At 42.9% G+C, this 21,308-nt stretch overlaps 1 long non-coding RNA gene across 1 annotated transcript; it reads right to left on the bottom strand.

Moving 5' to 3' along the window:
* Positions 1-9,044: 9,044 nt before the first annotated feature.
* On the bottom strand, positions 9,045-11,098 carry LOC110013742. Its single transcript, XR_002288886.2, has 3 exons — positions 10,763-11,098; positions 9,237-9,307; positions 9,045-9,112 (listed from the first exon to the last, which is right to left on the bottom strand). It is a non-coding gene; the product is annotated as an uncharacterized LOC110013742 (long non-coding RNA).
* Positions 11,099-21,308: the final 10,210 nt, after the last annotated feature.

The following is a 21,308-nucleotide window of genomic DNA, read 5'->3' as shown; positions in this document are numbered from 1 at the left end:
TGTTGTGAATTTGGGCTATACAAATAAAGTTGAATTGAATTGAATCTTAGAATTCTGACTTTCATATCAAAATTCTGATGTTTTTCTCAGAATTCTGACTTTAATCCCAGAATTTGAGCTACAGGCTGATGTGAGCCACTTCCTTCAGCACTACAGAGTCCAAGGAGCTGCAGGAGTGAAACCGACAAAAATGACATCTGTAAGTGTCTTTTTGCTCGGTGCTTATCAGAGGAGGTATTTTCACTAATGGAAGAACAGAGGGTAAGAAGAAAATAAATTGTTTTAAACTGGATCTTGTTAATGAAAGGGCAGGAGGCTGTGCTAACATTTTCCAACAGCTTTCAGAAATTTACACGGATGTGAAGTCATTTTCTAAATGTGCAGAATGCTGTTCATTTATCAGGGTTAAATATGTGTACCTGACAAGCACAAACCACATTTTTACTGAGTTTAAAGTTGTAGGTTATTTTATTAACCTATGTTAAGCACGTTTTACAATCAGAATCGAAGGGCTCTGTCTTTCGTCTCACTTTTCAAATATAAACATATGTCGAGTGATATTATGATAAATTCTGTGCCAAAATCATTTGTTTCCCATAACACTGTAAAGTCCTTTTTCCTCAGAAAAAAAAAAGTGTCATTCAGAAATGTGTTATTTTTTTTTTTGTATTAAGGACACATCAGCAGTAGGTCATGTGACTGATTTGATAAAGAGCGAAGCTAACACCATATCTATTGGCGCCGGTACAAAGTTTACAGGGTACAGTTTATTTTTTTGACTGGTTGGGGGTTTTGAAAGTACCAGAAAGCTTGAACGTTACGTCATTACGAACGTAGTTCTGCAGAATCAGATGATTGTCTCTTTAGTCTACTATTTTCTCTTAGATGCATTTTGATAGTCAGTTTTGATTCACCTGGTTAACCACAGTTGTCCAGTTTTAGTAGGCATTATTTCAAATGTTTGCACACGATTACAAAGAAGCTTCAGCTATTACCTTTTTATTTACGCTTCTGAAAATACTACTGGATTTGTTTTTTCTCCCACATGTTCACTGTGACATCAAATAAAATTCATATACTAATTTTCTAAATAAATTAGTTGAATGCTGTTTCTCTTTACTTATTCTCACTATCTTCCGACATTTTTCTGTGACTATTAAAATGTTCAGCTCTTTCAGCTTATTCCAGCTATGACTTTTGGTCCTTCAAATCCTTGAACTTTTGAAGATATTCCAGGATTTGTGCCTTCATTGAAATACATGGGGAATCCTTGTGCTTAACTTCTTTTACAGTTTTTTACCTACTTTAACCATTTTACTTTTAAAATGTTGAGCTCTTTCAGCTCATTCTTTCCCGCTAAGACTTTAGGTCCTTCAAATTTTCAAATTTTCAAGATATTCCAGGATATTTGCCTTCATTGAAATACATAGGGAATCCTTGTGTTAACTACAGTTTTAAACTATTTCAACCATTCTACTATTCCAATGTTCAGCTCTTACAGCTTATTCCAGCTATGACTTTTGGTCCTTGAACTTTTCAAGATATTCCAGGATTTTCCATGATTATTGCTCCATTAAAATACATGGGGAATCCTTGAAAACCTTTGCTTCTTTCAACCATTTAAACTTCAACACACTTTTAGCTAGAGACACCGTTCAAACGTAAAAATGATCACAGACTACAACAACAGGTTTGAAATTATTATGGAATGGCAACGGTTTGGCAGCCATTTTGTGTTCTTCAAATGTTCAACAGTTCAGCCATTTCTTCAACAATTTCAGCTCTTGTGCTTAACTCCTACAATTTTTGACCTATTTTAGCCATTATACTATCACAATGTTCAGCTTTGACTTTTGCTCCTTTAACTTTTCAAGATATTCCAGGATTTTCCAGGACAGTTCAGCCATTTCTTCAGCAAATTCAGCTTTCATTCAGCAGTACAGCATTCAACCCTGCATTTTCTTCTGGAAATGCAGCTCCTTCTAGTTTATTTTTCTTTTTGTGCAGATTGACAGTGATGTCATTGCTTTGGAGGATGCAGAAATGGCACATCACATCCCTTCCTGTGGAGAAACACGTTATTGCAGAAAAAAAATGCTTTTGCGAAGAGATGGCTTAAGCACAAACACAAACAGTGTGTGTTTAAAAAATGCAGCAGGGGCAAATCTGAGTTAGTTTTGATTTATTTTTTTATTTTTTCAGGCATAAAACAGCATCTAAAAACCCATCAATCCGCATTGCTGATAGCTGCAGTGTAACCCTTGTGCTATCCTAGGCACTTTACCATTGGGAGTTGGGTCATCTAGACCCACTAGACAGTGCTCTGAACCTTTTTTCTTCAATGATTTGTGATCTTCACTGGTGTCCATGGATTACATGAAATCTTTCCACCTTTATCCACCTTTGTCATGGTAGGGAGAACACCTCAATGGAAGGGGGGGTCATCTAAGATAGCACAAGGGTTAAACAGGGCTTCACCCATTTTGTAAACAAAGTTGTGGGGACCTGGGACTTAGCCCTGCCCATGGCCACTAAGACTCATGGGAAGAGTTGATTTCACAACCATGGCTGTGTCCAAATTTCCACCCTGATCCCTAACTACTAAAACCCTATATAGTGCGGCACTATATACTGTAGTTCTCTGGCTTTTAAAAGCAATTCGGACACTCATGCTCACTTCTTTTCTCTTTCGGGTGTTGTTCATATGGGGTTTGACAAGAAAACAAAGTGGCGCATTATGACACCCATTTTCCAAAGTAAAAATCTAATAAATATGAACATTTTATGAAGACTATTTATGAATCTGCTGTGTTCTGATGATGGGAAAATGTGTCTGATTTATAAATACTAAAATTAAAAACACATTGGTGTAGATTTAATGTATTTGTTCAGAAATAAACCGCCAAGTTACCAGTCCATGGCAATGTTTATTTATTATTTTCGTGCCGCTGAACAATTTACGGGCTCCTACGAGGAGGATTTTGTTTCTGTATTTTTCCTTTCTCCCTTACTGAAAATGGCTTTGAACATGAATCTGTCTGTGTTCCTGTTGGCAATAATTCAACAATTCTTCGTGAGATCAAACCAAAAACGAGCAGATATGGAGCACAGAGCGGCAAGGAGAAGCCAGATTTCCTCTGGCTGCCCTAGCCAGACATGAACAACTTGTGAGTTAAACCTGAAGTTTTTTTTGCTAAACATAAGCATTTGTTAGTAATTGTGCTCATATATAGAGGTTACATGTTTTTAATACCTGACACAACTATGAGATTATAGTATGAAAACATTATATGAAGTGAAATATAGGATGCAAAAAGGGACCAATTGAGACTAGTTCTAGCAGCAGTAGCTGACCGCAAGCAAACCTTGAGGTCAGGAGGCAAAACATTGTTTGATTTTTAACCCTTGTGCTATCTTAGATGATCCCCCCTTCCATTGACGTGTTCTCCCTACCATGACAAAGGTGGATAAAGGTGGAAAGATTTCATGTAATCCATGGACACCAGTGAAGATCACAAACCATTGAAGAATGATGACCCAACTCCAAATGTTAAAGTGCCTAGGATAGCACAAGGGTTAAAATGGTACTCAATCCACAAAGCCATCACACGTTGAGACGAGTGCTAGCATACCAACAGAGCAAGCCCCATAGAAGATCTTTTGCTGGGACTCCTAAACTTGCACCCTCATGGAAGCCTGACGGCGGGGAAATTTGACAAAGTTGCCTGGTTCTGAGTTTAGCCTGCACGCAGAACAGTGTATCTCATCCGTGCCGTCCCGAATAGATCTTTTGCAGGGGATCGTTAATTTCGATCCCAGGTCGACGTTAATCATGCGTCCATGTGACACTGGGGTAAAAAAATAAAAAGAAGTACAGACCTTTTGGACGACGTGATTTGGCCACTGCTTTCCTGCCCAACATTCCTGTTGCAACCTCACACCGCGCCACAAGCAGATCCAACTACCGGGTACCGGACATTCAGCACACAGGCCTCCCCATGTCTGCAAAGCTTTACAGTAGCGTGTCATGTCGTCAGTGGGTCTCCCTGTTACACTGACCTTGATGAAAAATGATTGCTCGTCTTTGCGGCATTTGTACACCTTTTTTGGGGGGCCTTTGACCCGCAAGAAAATTAGCAAATTCTTCAAGGGGATGCCCATTTCTGCCCCGCACAGCATGGTCCATGTCGTCAAAGTGGTCGGAAAAAAAATGGTCGCCAGAGTGTTGCGCTGCAAGGTTACACTGATCACCCGGTCCTCCTACTACCATGGCACCAGCAGAGTAGACTGAGAAACAAAAGGGTCCAAAGAATACATGCTGCCCTCCTCAAAAAGGCAGTGTGCTGGAAAACTCAGCCAATGTCAGTGGCTTAAAATACCCTGAGAGAAACACGACGGATGAAAAACAAAGTAGTTGTAGTGTACGCTGATGCAGAGGCTCCGACCGAAGTTTAGGGAATCTCACCTGCATTCTGGGAGTCAGACCATCACAGAGTCCGACCCTAATCCCCTCACAAAAAGAGTCAGACTCAATGAAAACCCAGTGAAAATTCAGACTAAAATAAAATAGTCGGGTCCATATGAGTGGAAGGTGAGTGCTAAAAAATGACCCCCCCCCCCCCAGTGGACGAAGACAAAAAAGAGAAGTGGGGTCAGCTGGACCCCTGGAAGCAGGGGATGGAAGTGAACTGGAAAATAAGACCTCCAAATGCCATTGTTATAATGTAAATGCTACAAAATGATGCCCCCCAGTGGCGGAAGACAAAACAGAAAAGTGGGGTCAGCGGGATCCCCCGGAGGAAGGGGATGGAAGTGAAAGGGGACAACTAGACCCCCGGAGGCCAGTGTGGAAGGTGAATGCCTAAAAGAATGACACCCCCGTACATAAACCTTTGAGTAAAAGAACCCTCTTTACTTGCCAGGGACCAGACTAGAGGGGGGGGAATGCATTTTTAAAATGACCCCACCCCTTCCCTTCATCCATGCTTTTTTTCCCATTGGAAGCACAAGGGTAAAACATCTATTCTTTCAGTTTGTTGTGTTGAATGTGAATAAACTGACGTGAAAATGACTTATCATTCAAAGATCTCAACTGGAAGCATGCAAAACCTTTAATATAATCCCTGTGATGTCATGAATATTTTTAATATAGAATTGATAAATTTACATGGAGTCATTTTTCTTTTCACTAAGGAAAGTGGTGCCTCTTTATGAGACAAAGTTAAATTCTTCATTGTATTTAACCACCTTACACGCTACACCTGGGACTCTTTAAAATTTGAAGAGAGTTGGAAGACGAGCAGAGAAATTTTTAATTTGACAGATTTTCTTCAATCATGTATTTGAAAAGACTTTTGTTCTTGAGAAGTTGTATTGATTCCTGAGGAAATTGGTGGCAAATAACACAATTTATCCATTTGCTAAATTAGAATAGACTATCAGACAACTGGGTAAACAATGCAGCTCTGACTTCCCTGTGTTTAAAAAAAATCCTTCAGTTTGTTTGTGACTTTATTCTGAAACAGCTCACTCGTGTTCAGAGACAGAAAAGAAACACAACATTTGAACTAATATGAGTGAATATATTCAAATTCTAGAACTCATTATGCTAAAGCACGAACACACACGGAGAAGGATAGTAAAAGAAGAGGAATATGCATGCACATCACTCATTACTCAACAAAGGAGAAGATTTTCAAAAGCCCCCACTGAATACTGAAATATTATATATATTTTTTGGTTATTCTAAGCTGTAAGCAAGAGAGACTGTTTCACCTGGATGCCCCTGCTCTGGCCTTTGTACAATGTTTGTTTGTTCTGGCTGACTAAGCCTGTGTATCTCCCACCGATAACACTAAACACAATTTCCCAAAGGAGTTGACTGCTGAGAAAACCTGGGCTGTTTATTTCACAGAAAAGGGCAAATTAAAGACAAAAAACGGGGCCCTCTGGACCGACCATGATGTGTTTAGCTAGTTAGATTCTTGTGCCTATGATATTTTTAAACTCTTGAAGGGATCTACAAGGCTATATTTTCTGGCGCAGTCACCTATCTGATGTTCTTGCAAAACTGAATCATCAACCTTGAAGATTTGGGTCTGACAGCAGCTCAGTATTCTGTGGTTTAATCCCACATGGGTAGGTTTGATCATCCTAATCGCAAACCCTTACCTCAGGGGTGTCCAAAGATTTTTTGGTGAGGGCCAAATACAGAAAAATGAGCAAAGGTCCGGGCCGCACACAAGAGGTGACATATTGACACATGATTACTGTGTATTTTTAACTCACCTATAATGTGAAGAACATTGCTCTCAGTGGAGCAGTGATGCTGATCTGTGCCACACGTCAAAATGAAACATTCACTCAGACAATAAAACCTCATTCCAACCAGGCAATTCAGAACGGGTTTATTGAACAGCTGAAGCCAGCAGATCTTTACATACGTAGCCGTTAGTGTGGTTGACTGACAGAGTGCACGATTTTGTAGTTTATAAAGAATCGACTGTTTTCTCAGAAAAGTAGACCCAAAAAAAGGGGCTCATGGGGGACCAACAAGGACAATTTTAACATTAAACACACACAATTTAAAAAGCTTCATTTTACAATTACACTCTGTGACAAAATATGCAGCTATGAACAAAAGAAAATTGCAAAAACAAAACAACAAGTTCTTTATTACATAAAGGGAATACTTTTTCACAGTTCCGAATGCATTTTCTTCACCTTTTAGGTTCACTCTATCTCTGTGAAGCGTGCAAACATGGCCTTGCAAACAGCATCCTTGTAGGTGTCAGACGGAGACGGCTCATAGGAGCTTCCTTTACTTCCTAAGCCTGTGCCCTTTGCTCTTATGAAGCCTGTGGGGAGACGTGAAGGCCATTATTAGGAGAGACAGGCAGGCAGCAACCCCTGATGTAACGCTGCTAATCACACGAGGAAAATAGTGAAGGAGGCCTGGATGGACGGCGTGTGTTGAAGGCAAGGCAAGTTTATTTGTATAGCACAATTCGTACACAAAGTAATTCAAGTTGCTTCACAAAACAGAAAAATGCATTAAAATCCCAATACATCATAGAAATAATCAACGTAAAATTTACTTTAAAAGAAAAGAAAAAAAAAATTTGAAAATTGATTTAAAAATAAAGGAAGGAAAGGAAAGAAAAGTGCAGATAGGACCTTTCAGTCATATACACGGCTAAACAGAAATGTTTTAAGTCTAGATTTGAACATGAACACAGAAGAGGCCTGTCTTACGACTTCAGGGAGGCTGTTCCAGATTTTAGCTGCAGAATATTGAAACGCTGATTCCCCTTGTTTAGTTCTGACTCTGGGAATCAACAGGAGGCCGGCCCCTGAGGTCCTCAGAGTACGAGATGGTTCATATGGCACTAACATGTCAGAGATGTACTTTGGTGCTCGGCCATGGAGAGACTTGTACACAAGCAGAGCTGCTTTGAAGTCTATTCTTTGAGGTACAGGGAGCCAGTGCAGAGACCTGAGCACAGGACTAATGTGATCATACTTCCTGGTTCTGGTCAGGACTCCAGCAGCAGTATTCTGGATGTACTGAAGCTGTTTTACAGCTCGTTTGGAGAGGCCGGTGAGCAGGCCGTTACAGTAGTCTAACCTACTGGAGACAAATGCATGAATAAGTATCTCCAGGTCTGGCTTTGACATTATGTTTTTGATTTTGGCAATGTTTTTCAGATGGTAAAATGCCGCTGATGTTACTGACTTGATATGGCTGTTAAAGTTCAGGTCAGAGTCCATGATTACCCCTAGATTTCTGACTTGATTTGAGGGTTTAAGAGACAGAGAATGAAGGTAGCTGCTGACACTTTCTCTTTGTTTCTGTGGGCCAAAAATAATAACTTCGGTCTTGTTTGAGTTTAGCTGGAGAAAGTTGTTCTGCATCCACGCACTGATCTGTTGGAGGCAGTGGCTGAGTGAATCCACCGGCCCATATTCACCTGTTGTCAGTGACACATAGATCTGAGTATCATCTGCATAGTTGTGATAAGATATGTTATTACTGTGTATTAACTGCCCTAGTGGCAGCATGTAGAGGTTGAACACAAGGGGTCCCAGGATCGATCCCTGGGGCACACCACAAGTCAAGGCCATGTAGTCTGAGACACAACTCCCAATTTCAACAAAGTATTTCCTGTCTTCCAGATAAGACTTGAGCCAACTTAGGGCAGATCCAGAGATGCCAACCCAGTCTTGGAGTCTGTGCAAAAGGATCCCATGATCAACAGTATCAAAGGCAGCGCTCAGGTCTAGCAGGATTAAGACAGAGACTTTGCCATCATCAGTGTTCAGGCGGATGTCATTGGTTACCTTGATAAGAGCAGTTTCTGTGCTATGATGGGGTCTAAAACCTGACTGGAAAACATCAAATGAATTGTTTAATAAGAGAAAATCAGTGAGCTGTTGGTAGACAACTTTTTCAAGGACTTTTCCTAAAAATGGCAGATTAGAGATAGGTCTGTAATTATTCAGTACAGTGGGATCAAGACCGCTTTTCTTCAGGAGAGGTTTAATGACTGCAGTTTTTAAGGCCTCTGGGAATATTCCAGATTGAAGAGACATGTTAACTATTTGAGTAATTGATGGCAACACACTGTTCAGGACAGACTTTAGAAATCTAGTGGGTAACACATCAAGGCAGCATGTAGACAAGCTCAGACGGGTGATGGTCTCTTGGACAGTTTGGTCAGTGACAGGTACAAACTCACCGCGATGGTAAAAAAACTGTTGTTGAGCTTGCAGGCTAGCTGCCATTTGCTTGAATTTCTGTGCTCGTTCGGCACCTGTGTAGGAAGCGTAGCTACTCTGATGCTTGGTCTCATAGTGCCGACGGACATTTTACTCTTTCATCACGGCAACATCTTCAGTGCAAATCAAACAGACACACTTTCCGTTGATTTCCTTAAAGAAATATTTGTTTCCCCACCGTGTTTGAAATCTTCTACACTCACTTGCTGTCTTGCGTTTCTTCGATGCTGCCATTTCTGGTGACTCGTGGTAAATATTCTTCTTTGCTCTTCTTTGCTTAATATTGTTTAGTGGAGAAGCACCTTTCTGTGACCGACTCCATCTAGTGTTGAAACTGAGAAGTGCAACAGAATTGAGCCCAAGCGCCATGTGCGGGCATATTCAATTGTATTTTCAAAATTTGCTGCGGGCAAATAAAAACAGACCCACGGGCCACAGTTTGGACACCCCTGCCTTACCTGCTCTGACATGCAGTGTGAGTGGAGGTCAAATCCGCTCTGCAGAAGCCGTCTCCTGGTGACAATCATGCCTAAAAAACCCACATTAAAACCACAATGTGTAACTGAAGTGTCTCTCTTCTGTATAGATCAGGGGTCACCAACCCTGTGCCCGCGGGCGCACTGGCGCCCGCGAGCACCCCTTGTGGCGCCCTCAGGGAATGCACCCAAAAAAAATCTTTTTTTTTATTTATTGAAGCAAATATTCAACAAACAACCACGGCATGTCTGTCAATGACAACAATATCAATTCTGAGATAAAGGTAGACAAAGAAAACCCAAATATGTAAACAAATATAACTTAAAAAATAATCACTAAAAGTAAGTGTCTATTACAAAAGTTTAAATAGATCAAATAAATTACACAATTTCTGGACATTCTTATGATTCATGTAATGTAAAGATTTTGAGAATAGGTTGAGGTGGTTGAGTAATCCATTAATGTGAGGATTAATATTCCTGTCTGTTTTTATTTACATTTATGTTTAAAAAGTTAAAATTAAGTTAAAGTTTTAAAGGTTTAAAAGTTTAGCTTTAGTGTGTTAAATAAATATTTATCTTGTTCAGCTGCAACCTAAAGTCTGTTTTGAAATTAGGCTCCCTCTGCAACTGAGTTTGACCCCCCCCTGTAATACGAGTCTAGAAAATTCATGCATGTTTTTGTGTGTAAAATGAGCAAATAAAAATAGGGCACACAAAAGGAAGTCCTCAAATTGTGTTTTTTATTTTTTTTGGGGGGGGGGGGCTAGGAGGTTTTTAGTGGCGCCCTTCATACCACTTGGTGCCCACAAAATAGCCCTCGGTCTCAAAAAGGTTGGTGAACCCTGGTATAGATGGTCAAGAGAAGGAATGGGAAATCAATAAATTTTACAATTAAGTCTTTCTTTACCACTCATTTCTAAATTCATGGGGGTGTAAAGAAAAAAAAAGCTCTGTGTCAGGTGCCTTTGCATCTTCCGTGGTTATCTTAATCTAAACTGCCGTAAAAGAAACATACAGAAATTCTTGCCTCCATGTTGCCTCTGATCTTGGAGAACTTAACAGTCAATATTTGTTTCTGGTGACCTAAAACAGGACGTGCACATAAATCACCAAGCATGCTCCTGTCCAAAGAATCAGCCTCTGAGTTCTGTGTCATCATGTTTTGGCCATGCTGCTGTGCAGACCTGAATCAATGTGCTGGGGTGGGCTTAGAGCTGCGGTGGCCCCTCAGGTGGAGGGGACAGAAGATGAAAATTACTTTTCCATTACTTACCACTGTGCTCCGCCTGCAGCCTATTTTAATGTACATTGATTCAACTGTGATGTAAACCACAAACATCTGGCTTCACAGTGATTTTAACTGCCATTTGCAAAAGCTCGAAGATCAGTGGAAGCAGACACGTAAGCCCAAGCTTCTGCAACTCATTCACAAACTATGGCGTAACTCGCCCGGCGCTGCCTCCCACAACAATAAAAGCGGACTTTTCCCGGCCCGTCGCACTTACCGCTACCGTGATGCTTCTGTTCTCCCGATCTTTTTACTGCAGTATGAGCGGAAGATGCACAGCATTTCATTGTAATTCGCGGCGGCACCGTAATCCTGGCCCGAAAGGAAAAATAACAGCAAAAGCGAAAGGTTAAGCCCCCTCTGCAGGCGTTACTACCCTCAGTTGAATGGGGACTGGAGACGCTCTTTTCCAGCTCTTCTCATCATTAATCCATTGCTCGAGTCACCTTTTTTCGGTGGAAACTCAGCTGCGTCATCTTGACTTGTTGGAATTTGTTTTCCAGCTTCCTCCACTTGTGAACCATGGATTCATTTATCTTCAATTCTCTCACAGCTGCTCCCATGTTCCTCCGTCTAGCTGACAGCTTAAACTGTGCTTCAGCGATGTAAACAATGCTGTTATGTTGTTCACACCCACACTTCCCCCCCCTGTTCTCATGCCGTCTTCTTCTACGTCCGACAACAACACATTAGGCACACCGCCTCATAGGGCGCCCCCTACATTTTGGAGAAAATTTAAGACTTTTATGTGTGCCTTATGGTCGTGAAAATATGGTACATATATATGGTATATATATATGGTATATATATTCATGTAAAATGACAGTGTAATGTGTGTAAAAGTACCTTAGGTAGTATGTGTTGCTGTTCTTGTATGCTTTAGTTTGTGCTCAGAAGGTAACTTTTTGTGCAAACCCTAACAAAAGAAAATCAAACATAATTTCTATCTCAGCAAGAAATTTTGAATAAAACTGTTTTTGTATGGACACACTGGCACTAGAAGATTCCACCTTTTTCCCATGCAGATGTATTGTACTAGAACACAACGCCCTTTCAAAACTGAACCCAAATTGCACATTTTGTGGTGTTCAATTTCTATAAAGTGTTTGATTCTATCTAATTGCAATAGAGGATTTTTTCCCATCAGACACAAGTTTTTCTTTGTTTATTTTACTCAAAGGCAACAAAGCTTCTCCTCAACTTTTTAGTCAAATAGAAATTTAAACGCTTAGTCCTGGCTGATTTTTTTTTTTATATCTGTTGTATTGGCAACCTTTAAAAAGAGTTGGAGGTTGTGCCGGAGACAACTTTTTCCACAACACCAACAGCTTCCATCTTTTCACCCTGTTTTGACAAGAAGACGATTTCCCGCCAAACTCACATAGAGTTTGGTCTTAAGAGAAGATTGTGTTTGCATCATTGGTAGCGTCGGGGTATAGAAATGGCAAAACAAGGCACATTCATCTTCCACCACTGAGAGAGTCAATTTCTGTTTTCAAGTTTCAAAAATGTGATTCTTTGTGAGAACATGTATACTGTGTTTCAAAGGACATTTTTCTAGACACCTTTGGGTTCACTAAAACTAGGAAAACAAGCTGTCCTGCCTGTATTGACTTGGTTTCCTCCTGCCAACCTCTTTGAAACAGACTCATTAGTTTAACCTTTTTAGATGAGTCCTGTCAGGATCTTTATCATTTCACGTAGGAAAGGAAAAGTTTGAAATGTGATCTTCATGTTTGGTTATTTTTTATAATTTCCGTATGAAAGACGTTTTTATTCTAGTTTGCACCACTGTTTCTCCGTGGATGACTGGCATCAAGCCTCCATCAACCAAAAGAACCAGTGACACGAAGAAGAGCAAATAACAGGCTGGTTCTTTGTCTATGATGAATCTGAAACCTCAGGGGAGATTTTGGGAAGAAAATGCTGTGTAAAGAGCATAACTAGACTAAAATCTTTGCACACCCTCTTTTCAATACACCAATGAAAAAACAAAAGGCACTTTCACACTGGGCTTTTTGGTCTGCACCATTTTCTTAACCTGTAACTAATTTTGTTGGTGTGGAAGCTTGTTTGTATTCATTTCTTGTTTTGAACAACTATGTCCTTAAAAGTAAACCAGAGAGATATTCCTGAAAGCAAGGGGGATGAAGGGTGCAATACAGGAGGGATGGTGGGGCAGGTAAACAAACACTACACATCCTATGGATTTAATTTAGAAATCCGAGTCAGATAGAATAAAGTTTAAATAGTATTATCATACGAAATCAAAGTCCAAAGAATCATTAGTTGTATAGTTAACATTGCACAGACACCATATCCCCTGTTTTTATTAAATGACACCGACATGCACAGACACCCCTCTGCACCATTTGCAGTAACTTTAAAACAGACCGCTCTGACTTCATCTCCCTGGAAAACTCAAGGCTGCAGACCTGCAGCTGTGAGGAGAGGCTGAACTGTCCAATATTGTGTTCAAAAAATACAACTGATAAGAACCTTTGAAAGCGCTGTCAGTACAGAATGAATGTAACATTGTCCGTGTCATGATCGGGGCGAGAGTTCAGAGTGACCCAAACGCTGGAACCCGGAAAGAGGCTCGGACTCAATGGTAAGTTTAAGAGGTTTAATCGAGGAACAGAGGTTGACAGGTTTCTTCCTAGGCGAGGAGCGGCGGCTGGCTGGAGGGATCTTGAGGCGGATTTTCCAGAGGGAGGACTGCGACGTCTGTGGACTGCGACCAGGTGAGTATCCAACAGGTTTCTTTCCTGAAGCAGAGCGAGAGGTACAATGAGCAAAGAGTAACGAGACAGGAGTCAAAAACATGAGCTGACCAGACTATGCACCATAGGAGGAACAACGAACTGGCACCGGCTGATGATCCAGGAGGAGCTTATGAAGGCAGGAGAAGATGAGGTAAGTGGATCCAGCTGGTCGCGTCCAAAACAGGAAGGAGGGGGGGGAAGAGGGAGTAGCAGCCAGGACATGACAGGGTGCCCCCCTCCTGGGTGGGGACGGCAGGCCCCTGCCTTGCTCCTTCCTGGACCAACCATGGGCCAGGTGGGTGGGTGCCTGGAGTGCGGAGCGGGTCTCCCTTGGGGGGTCCTGGCTCATACCTGGGGTTGGAGCGGGTGGATGCCCAGAACTCCTGGGTGGTGGTGGTGTGCTCGTCTGGGGCTGTGGGCAACCCTCTCGGGTGGGGCCCTGCGTTGGGCCCTTCCGGCGCGGCAGGGGGGCTGCTCTCCTGGTTGGGCTGGGGCGGCATTCTCTTTCCCCCCGTGCCTCCCTGCTCTCTGGCTTTGGGGGCCTCGCAACGGTCCTGCTGGCCCTGGCTTGGGTGGCGGATGTGATCGCCCAGAGGGCGGTTGTTCTCTGCCTGCAGCCGTGTGGCGTTGGGGGGTTATGGCTGCCGCTGCTGCTGCGGCAGGGGTCTTGGTGTGGGGATGGCTGGGCACTCTCCCTTCTTTTCACATTCCACCATCCATTTTAAAAGAACTTTAACAATCAATTGAGCACAGGTGTTAGCTCACCTTCGCACTAATAGTTTGTGTGATTGAATGAAATATGTCACACTAGTTGGTTTTAAGGCATAAGTATGCGTGTGTGAACACTATCTGTTTTGTGTACATGTTGACATGTGGACATTTTTGCAGCTAGCAGGTGTGTTGATAACATTTGAGTGTGTGTGTGGACAGGCGCCGCCCTTTGAGATTTGTACTTCATTTGAACCTTACCGTAATGATAAACATCTAGTAAACTTGTCGCTTTATGCTGCTTCATGGTTTTATCGCCCCCTCCTATTATCACCCTCCTATCCCCCCCTCTCTCTAACATCCCTTTCTCTTCTTCGCTCCTTTCCTTTTCCGTCCGGTCCAACACCAAAGATTTTAGGAAAAAAGAAAAAAAAAAAAAAGAATAAATTAGGATTCAAGTAAATCGATATTAACGTGACCCGTCCTTATACAGATCTTTTATATGTCACCTGAGTCACATGTTCTTTCTCTGACTTTAAGACATTTTTGGTCTGGTTATTTTGCTATTATATCTGCTGTTCTTAAAGTAAATGTACAAACCTGTCCTCTTATTGCAATATTTGGTGTTCCCAACTCCTCACTTCCTTTGACTACACAGAAGGATATCATAGCATTCACATCTCTATTAGCAATATGTCGGCTGTTATTACATTGGAAATCTATTAAATCCCCTTCTGTTTCACAATGGTTAAATGATGTTATGTTTTTAAAATGAGAGAAAATTTAATACACATTAACCCTTGTGCTATCCTAAACACTTTAACGTTGGGAGTTGGGTCATCTAGACCCACTAGACAGTGCTCTGAACCTTTTATCTTCAATGATTTGTGATCTTCACTGGTGTCCATGGATTACATGAAATCTTTCCACCTTTATCCACCTTTGTCATGGTAGGGAGAACACGTCAATGGAAGGGTGGGGTCATCTAAGACAGCACAAGGGTTAAGAGGATGCATACAAAAATTCTACACCAAATGGGAATTTTTTATTGACTATTTTTCAAATCTAGAATTGTTACCCAATTGAATCTATGCATGTGGTCTATTGATCTATATTAATATATATATATATATATATATATATATATATATATATATATATATATATATATATATATATATATATATATATATATATATATATTTTTTTGTGTCATATTTATTTATTTTTCTATTTCTGATTTTCATGCTGAGATGGGATGGGGTGGGGTGGGGTGGGTGGTCTGTTCCATGTAGCTTTTTTGATGTTTTATTTTCTGTTCAAGTATGTTGAATCTTGACATTAAAAAAAAAGTAAAATGTATCCCTCAACTGGATTGTTTATCAGTATGTTAATAAAACATCTTTGAAAAGAAAAAAAAGGTACCATTTCAGGTTTGCTTACTCAATTCTTATAGATACATATATTGTCACCCGGGGGGGGCATTTTCGATTTCCTAGGAGGCCTGGAAAAAAATAATTGAGAAGCACTGGCTTAGTTAAATATAGCGATTATTGACTAAGGTCATGCAGCTTGATTTATTGTTTGAAAAGGAGTGCTAGGAAGCGAGCTTATATGATCCCACCCCTACTGAGTTATTGCATACACATGGATAAAATAAAATATATTTTGTTCCCACAAGTTAATATCTTGTTCCCACAAAATAATTAAGTTGTGCAAACGAAATAGTATTTTGTTCCCATGAAATAATATTACGTTCCCACGAATTAATGAATTTGTGCAAACGAAATAATTATTTATGTCATTAGTCATTCATAAACACGGATTGCTGCTTCGCCTACCGGATTTGGCTCTTAGCTTCATATATACAGATGTGAACAATAGTTCAACAAAATTCTGTCTGTGTGTGTCTCATTACATTGCATGGAAGACACGGAGGATGTTTAGAGATCGAATTTATTTATTTTGTAAAGCACAAAAGCATCTGTAAGCAACCGTTTCCAAGTCTGGGCTCTTTCACATCCTGGTACGCTCTCCGTCCATCTTGCCGCAAAAGCCGTTTTCTGCCGCTACTTCAGTTTCTCTGTGACCCACAATCGTTCAAGAGGGGAAAAACAAAAACAAGAATGATCGATCTATTATTTGCCATACTTTTTTTTTTTTTTAACTTGTCCTGTCCAACAGCTAGGCAGACAGATGAGAGCTGAGGGCCTCTTGGGTTGGACATATTTTACTTTAACAAGAGGGGTTATTAATCTTCAGACAAACCAAAGGTATGTCTGAATAAACCCCTTTTGTAATTGAGGCCAAACTTTATTAATTTCAAACATGTCTGAAAATCTTTGGTGTTGGACCGGACGGAAAAGGAAAGAGGGGAAGAAGAAAGAGGGACGTTAGAGAGAGGGGGGGTAGGGGGTGATAATAGGAGGGGAAGGGGGATAAGACCATGAAGCAGCATAAAGCAACAAGTTTACTGGTTGTTAATCATTATGGTAAGGTTCAAATGTAAAAAAAAAACAAAAACAAAAAAAAGGGCGGAGCCTGTCCACACACACACTCAAATGTTATAAACACACCTGTTAGTTGCAAAAATGTCCACCTGTCGACATGTACACAAAACAGATAGTGTTCACACGCATACTTATGCCTTAAAACCAACTAGTGTGAAATATTTCAGTCATTCAGTCTGTTGAGCTGACACCTGTGCTCAGGTGAGTGTTTATGTTCTTCTAAAATGGATGGTGGAACGTGAAAAGAAGGAGGGAGAGTGCCCAGCCATCCCCACCCCAAGACCCCCACCGCACCAGCAGCGGCAGCCGGATTCCCCCCAACACCACACGGGAACCGGCAGGGAACAACCGCCGCCCGGGCGACCAAGCCCGCCACCCAGGCCAGGGCCAGCAGGGCCGCCGCAAGGCCCCCAGAGCCAGAGAGCAGGGAGGCACGGAGGGAAAGAGGGCGCCGCCCCAGCCCAACCAGGAGAGCAGCCCCCCCGCCGCGCCGGGAGAACCCAACGCAGGGCCCCACCGGAGAAGGACGCCCACAGCCCCAGACGAGCACCCCACCACCACCCAGGAGTTCCGGGCATCCCCCCGCCCCAACCCCAGGTACGGGCCAGGACCCCCCAAGGGAGACCCACTCCGCACTCCAGGCAGCCATCCGCCCGGCCAACGGTTGGTCCAGGGAGGAGCGAGGCAGGGGCCCGCCGCCCCCGCCCAGGAGGGGGGAACCCCGGGGAAAAAAGAGGGCCCACAAGGGGTGTTGTAAATATGGCCCGACCAGGCTCGGCCACAGTTGGAAATTTGGCGGGGCCCAGCACTCAGGAGCAAGGACCAGAACCCACCCCCCAGGGACACGAACACCCCCGGCTCAGATGTAATGTGAACCCCCCCACCGCGCGGAGAGAGCACCGCCGGGCCCAGGAAGCCAGCACCCCGGGGACACAGCCGCCGTTGCAAAGGGGCCCGTACCCCCCACCAGGGAAGAGGCAGGGGACAGATGGTCCTAGGTCCCACCTTCCTTGCAAAATGTGTGTGCGTGTATGTGTGTTTGAGAGAGTGTGTGTGTGCATGTGTGTGTGTTTATGTTGGGATGTATATATTGAGGGGGGAGGGGTGTGTGTACTAAGGGGGGTGCGGTTAAAATTGGCGGGTAGGGCACTAAGGGGACGTCTCCTGATTACTCACAGTGACGTCCCCTCACCCTCCCCACCAAGGGGCCCTAAATGTCTAAGGTGCGGTTAAAATTGGCGGGTAGGGTGCTAGGAGGACATCCGCTGCTTGCTGGCAGTGATGTCCAAGCACCCCCCCTACCAAGGGCCCTACATGTCTAAGGTGCAAATAAAACCGAAAGAGGGGGGGCCCACTCCATACGGCAACCACAGGAGGGGGGTCACTGCCTAGTAAACCCCCCCCCCCAAGGCTCATCGCAGGCTAAGCCCCCCACCCCCTCACCCTATTATGAGGTTATATGAGGAAGGGGGTAAGTTGGGGACAGATGATAGACTGTCCCCCGGTGGTCAAACAGCCGTCCCCCGCCCCCCCCAGCAAGGGGGCCAGGCCCACCCAGCCCCGGGGCCCCACCCCCGGAGGCGCAGACACCCCAGGCCCAGCACCACCACCCCCACACAGAGAGAGGGGAGCCAGAAAGCGCCGGCCCCCCCCGGAGCAAGCCCAGGCCCCCACCCCCAAACGCCGGCCCTAGAAGAGCTCTGGTCAGGCCTCGACGGGACCGAGGCAGCCAACCGGCCGGGGAAACCGCCGATGGCCTCAGCGGAGACCCCGACCCGTCAACCCCCCCTGCCACGGGGCAGGGGGGGTTGACGAAGAGGGGAAAAACAAAAACAAGAATGATCGATCTATTATTTGCCATACTTATTTGCCAGCTCTGCTGCTCATCACTCTCAGCTGTGACAACTCTACTCAGCAGACACCTGCTACTTAAGGAGACCCAGCTTCATCATTCTTTGCCAGTCCCTTAACCCTGATGGTGCTTAGGCTCCAGAAGCTCACTACGTCTGGCCCCTTGTATCATCCTGAGTCAACCTTGTCTGTTTTCTGCACTTCAGGTTTTCACCTCATGCCAAGCGTGTCACCTGAATCTACCACCTCGAGCAGCAGAAGCACACAGCTTTCATTTTTTCTGACGCCACCTGTGAATGTGAGCCACACTCTCTGTGCTCCTCTAGATCTCCAGCCATGCCACTCATCAAGCCACAGCTCTCCTCAAAATCTCCAGTCACGCCACGCACCAAGAACTCAAGCCACGAACTCTGTGTGGCCCCTGGCTCTTGGAGTTCCACACGTCTGGTACCAGAGCCTTCAATCAAGAGCTGCAGCCACGTTACCCACAGCCTCGTCAGGAAGCAACAAGAACTCAAATAAACATCTTACTGAACCTCTCACCTACCTGTCTCTGCCTCTGGGTTTCAGCATCTGGGTCCGTTCCGCGTTCTAGTCATGACATTATTGTCTCGAGGAAAATCAGAAAAACATCATAAGATTTTGGATGCCCAAGCTTCCAGCTTCACCTACCAGACATAGATACTCGCTCCGTTGCAGAGCTCTTTTGCTTGTCATGCCGGCATTCTGCTGTATCCAAATTTTGCTCACATTCATGTTAAAGGAGCTAGGAGCTAAGTCCGGTAAGTGTGTTGTCATGGAGAGAGTGTGTGAGAGGTGGGTTCAGAGTACGTAAGTCACCTCTCAACATAAACAGCAAAAAATGAAAAGAGTACAAATTACAGTCACTGGTTTGTGGGCGTCAACATCTGTCAACCAGACAAGCATGACATTTTACACAATGAGAATGTTGTTTGATGCACAGATAATGAATTCTCGTGTGGTCAAAATTATTGATTAGAGTAATGCAAATACATCCATCTGTCCATTTTCAATACCCACAAAGGACACATGCTCTTTGGGTTGAAACCCTAAGACACTGTTTATTAGAACTTATACTTTTTTTTCCATTATGATGATTATTGCAAATAAATTGACAACATATCAAAATAGATGTTACATTCGGCTGAACAATGTTTTGTACTTTTTGTGGAGTCCATTTTGGGGCATTTGTACCCTTTGTGCTTCTTGCGGACGGTTTCTGGAGCTGTTAAGAGGCACGGAGCAAGCCAGAGGATCAGACACTCCCGGGCCTTCGGGCCTACACTCAGATATTTCGAAGCAAAGTAAGTGTGACAGCATTAACTTTTTTTTTTTTAAATAAAGAATGAAGTCTTTTTGATATATTTTATGGAATAACAATGCATGAAATTAACATGCTTTGTCACATGCATTCAGAGAATTCAGGTGATCTTGTATACTGACATGCTTTAGCGACGCTGAAGTTGACTTCCTATTCACAGCTTCCGATTCGCTTGGCACTTAAGGAACATTCCACTGGATTTTTCACACTAAGACCACCTAGGATCTGGTCCTATTGAAAAACCGCTGGACCTGGACTTCTCAAAACTGGATTAAATTATGCATAGATAGTAAAGAATATATTAGACACAGTTTCGGATCTGTCAAATCTTTATTTGATGATATTTCGCATTTTCAAAAATCACATAAAGGTTTCACAAATTAGAAAACTGCCTATACTATCTAAAGCATAGTTTAATCCAGGTTTGAGAATTCCACATACGGTGGTTTTTCATCTGGACCTGGTTTTAGAGGTTCTCAGTGTGGAAAAATTGAATGTTCCTTTAGTGCCCTCGCGAATAGGAAGCCAACTTTAGTGTTATCATGCATTGAGTAATCGATATAGTGGTAACTGTTTTGATGTGGAACTGTTTTTGTGCCAGCAGAAAACACAAATCCCACATACAAGCAGTTTCTTGATTACAGAAACTCAAAATAAAACGGGAGAAAGTCTTTTAGCCACTCCAAAGTACAATTTAAACAACAAAGCGAAACTGTGCAGGTAAGTTGTTTTAACTGTTTTTACAACGAAACAGTGAAAAAAAATTTATTGATTTTTTTTTTTTTAAATTATCACTCTTTGTTACTAGATAAATATTGGATTAATGAGCAGACAAGGATATGACTTAAAAGCCGTAAGAGGAAAAACTCTCCCATTAATCACCAACCCGGAGATAACAGCGCAGGACCTTCTGAAACGGGCTGCAATTAAAATGACCACATTTAACAAAGACCTGGGTGAGGGGCCATATGTTCTTTTATAATGAAGGAATTTATATTTTTTGGTAATTTCATTAGGGTTGTCAGTCTTAAATTTTTATTACAGTGAAGATAAGTCATTTGCTGAAGTGTGTGCTTTAACATCCTTTCAACTCTGAAGTTGCTTCCTTTAGTTGCATATGTGAGAGGTGTCAGGAATGCAGCTACAATCTCAACCCCCCCTTCAGGAGAAAACGGTCTTTGATCTTCTGAGGCCATTTGGTTGTAGGTCTGACTTGGATCATAAATCAATCATCTCAATCCCTGGGAACCGCCACAGGCATCTGCTCCCGTGTGAAGAACAAAGCTCTAGGATCGACTTCCTGCGGTGACAGATCCTGCCACCCATGGGGATCCCGTACCGTGTCTATCTGTGAGGTTCCCCCCAGAGACCAGATGCTGTGATTCTAAGGATGGGCTGAAGGAAGTAGGCGGGCTCCTTTGTCAGCCAATCTCTAGCGACCAGAGGCGGAGATTCGGCGGCCATCTTGCTCCCAGGGGAGGATGTTCTGACCACATGCTTAAAAGTCTGAACTCAAGGAACTTTTCTGTGTTTCCAGACAAGCTGCATGTGAATTCGGAATGTAACCTCTTGTGTATTGCAGGCCTT

This window comes from Oryzias latipes, chromosome 16, assembly GCF_002234675.1.
Source record: "Oryzias latipes chromosome 16, ASM223467v1".
Classification (NCBI taxonomy): Eukaryota; Metazoa; Chordata; class Actinopteri; order Beloniformes; family Adrianichthyidae; genus Oryzias; species Oryzias latipes.
This window is presented reverse-complemented; position numbering and strand designations above follow the sequence as displayed.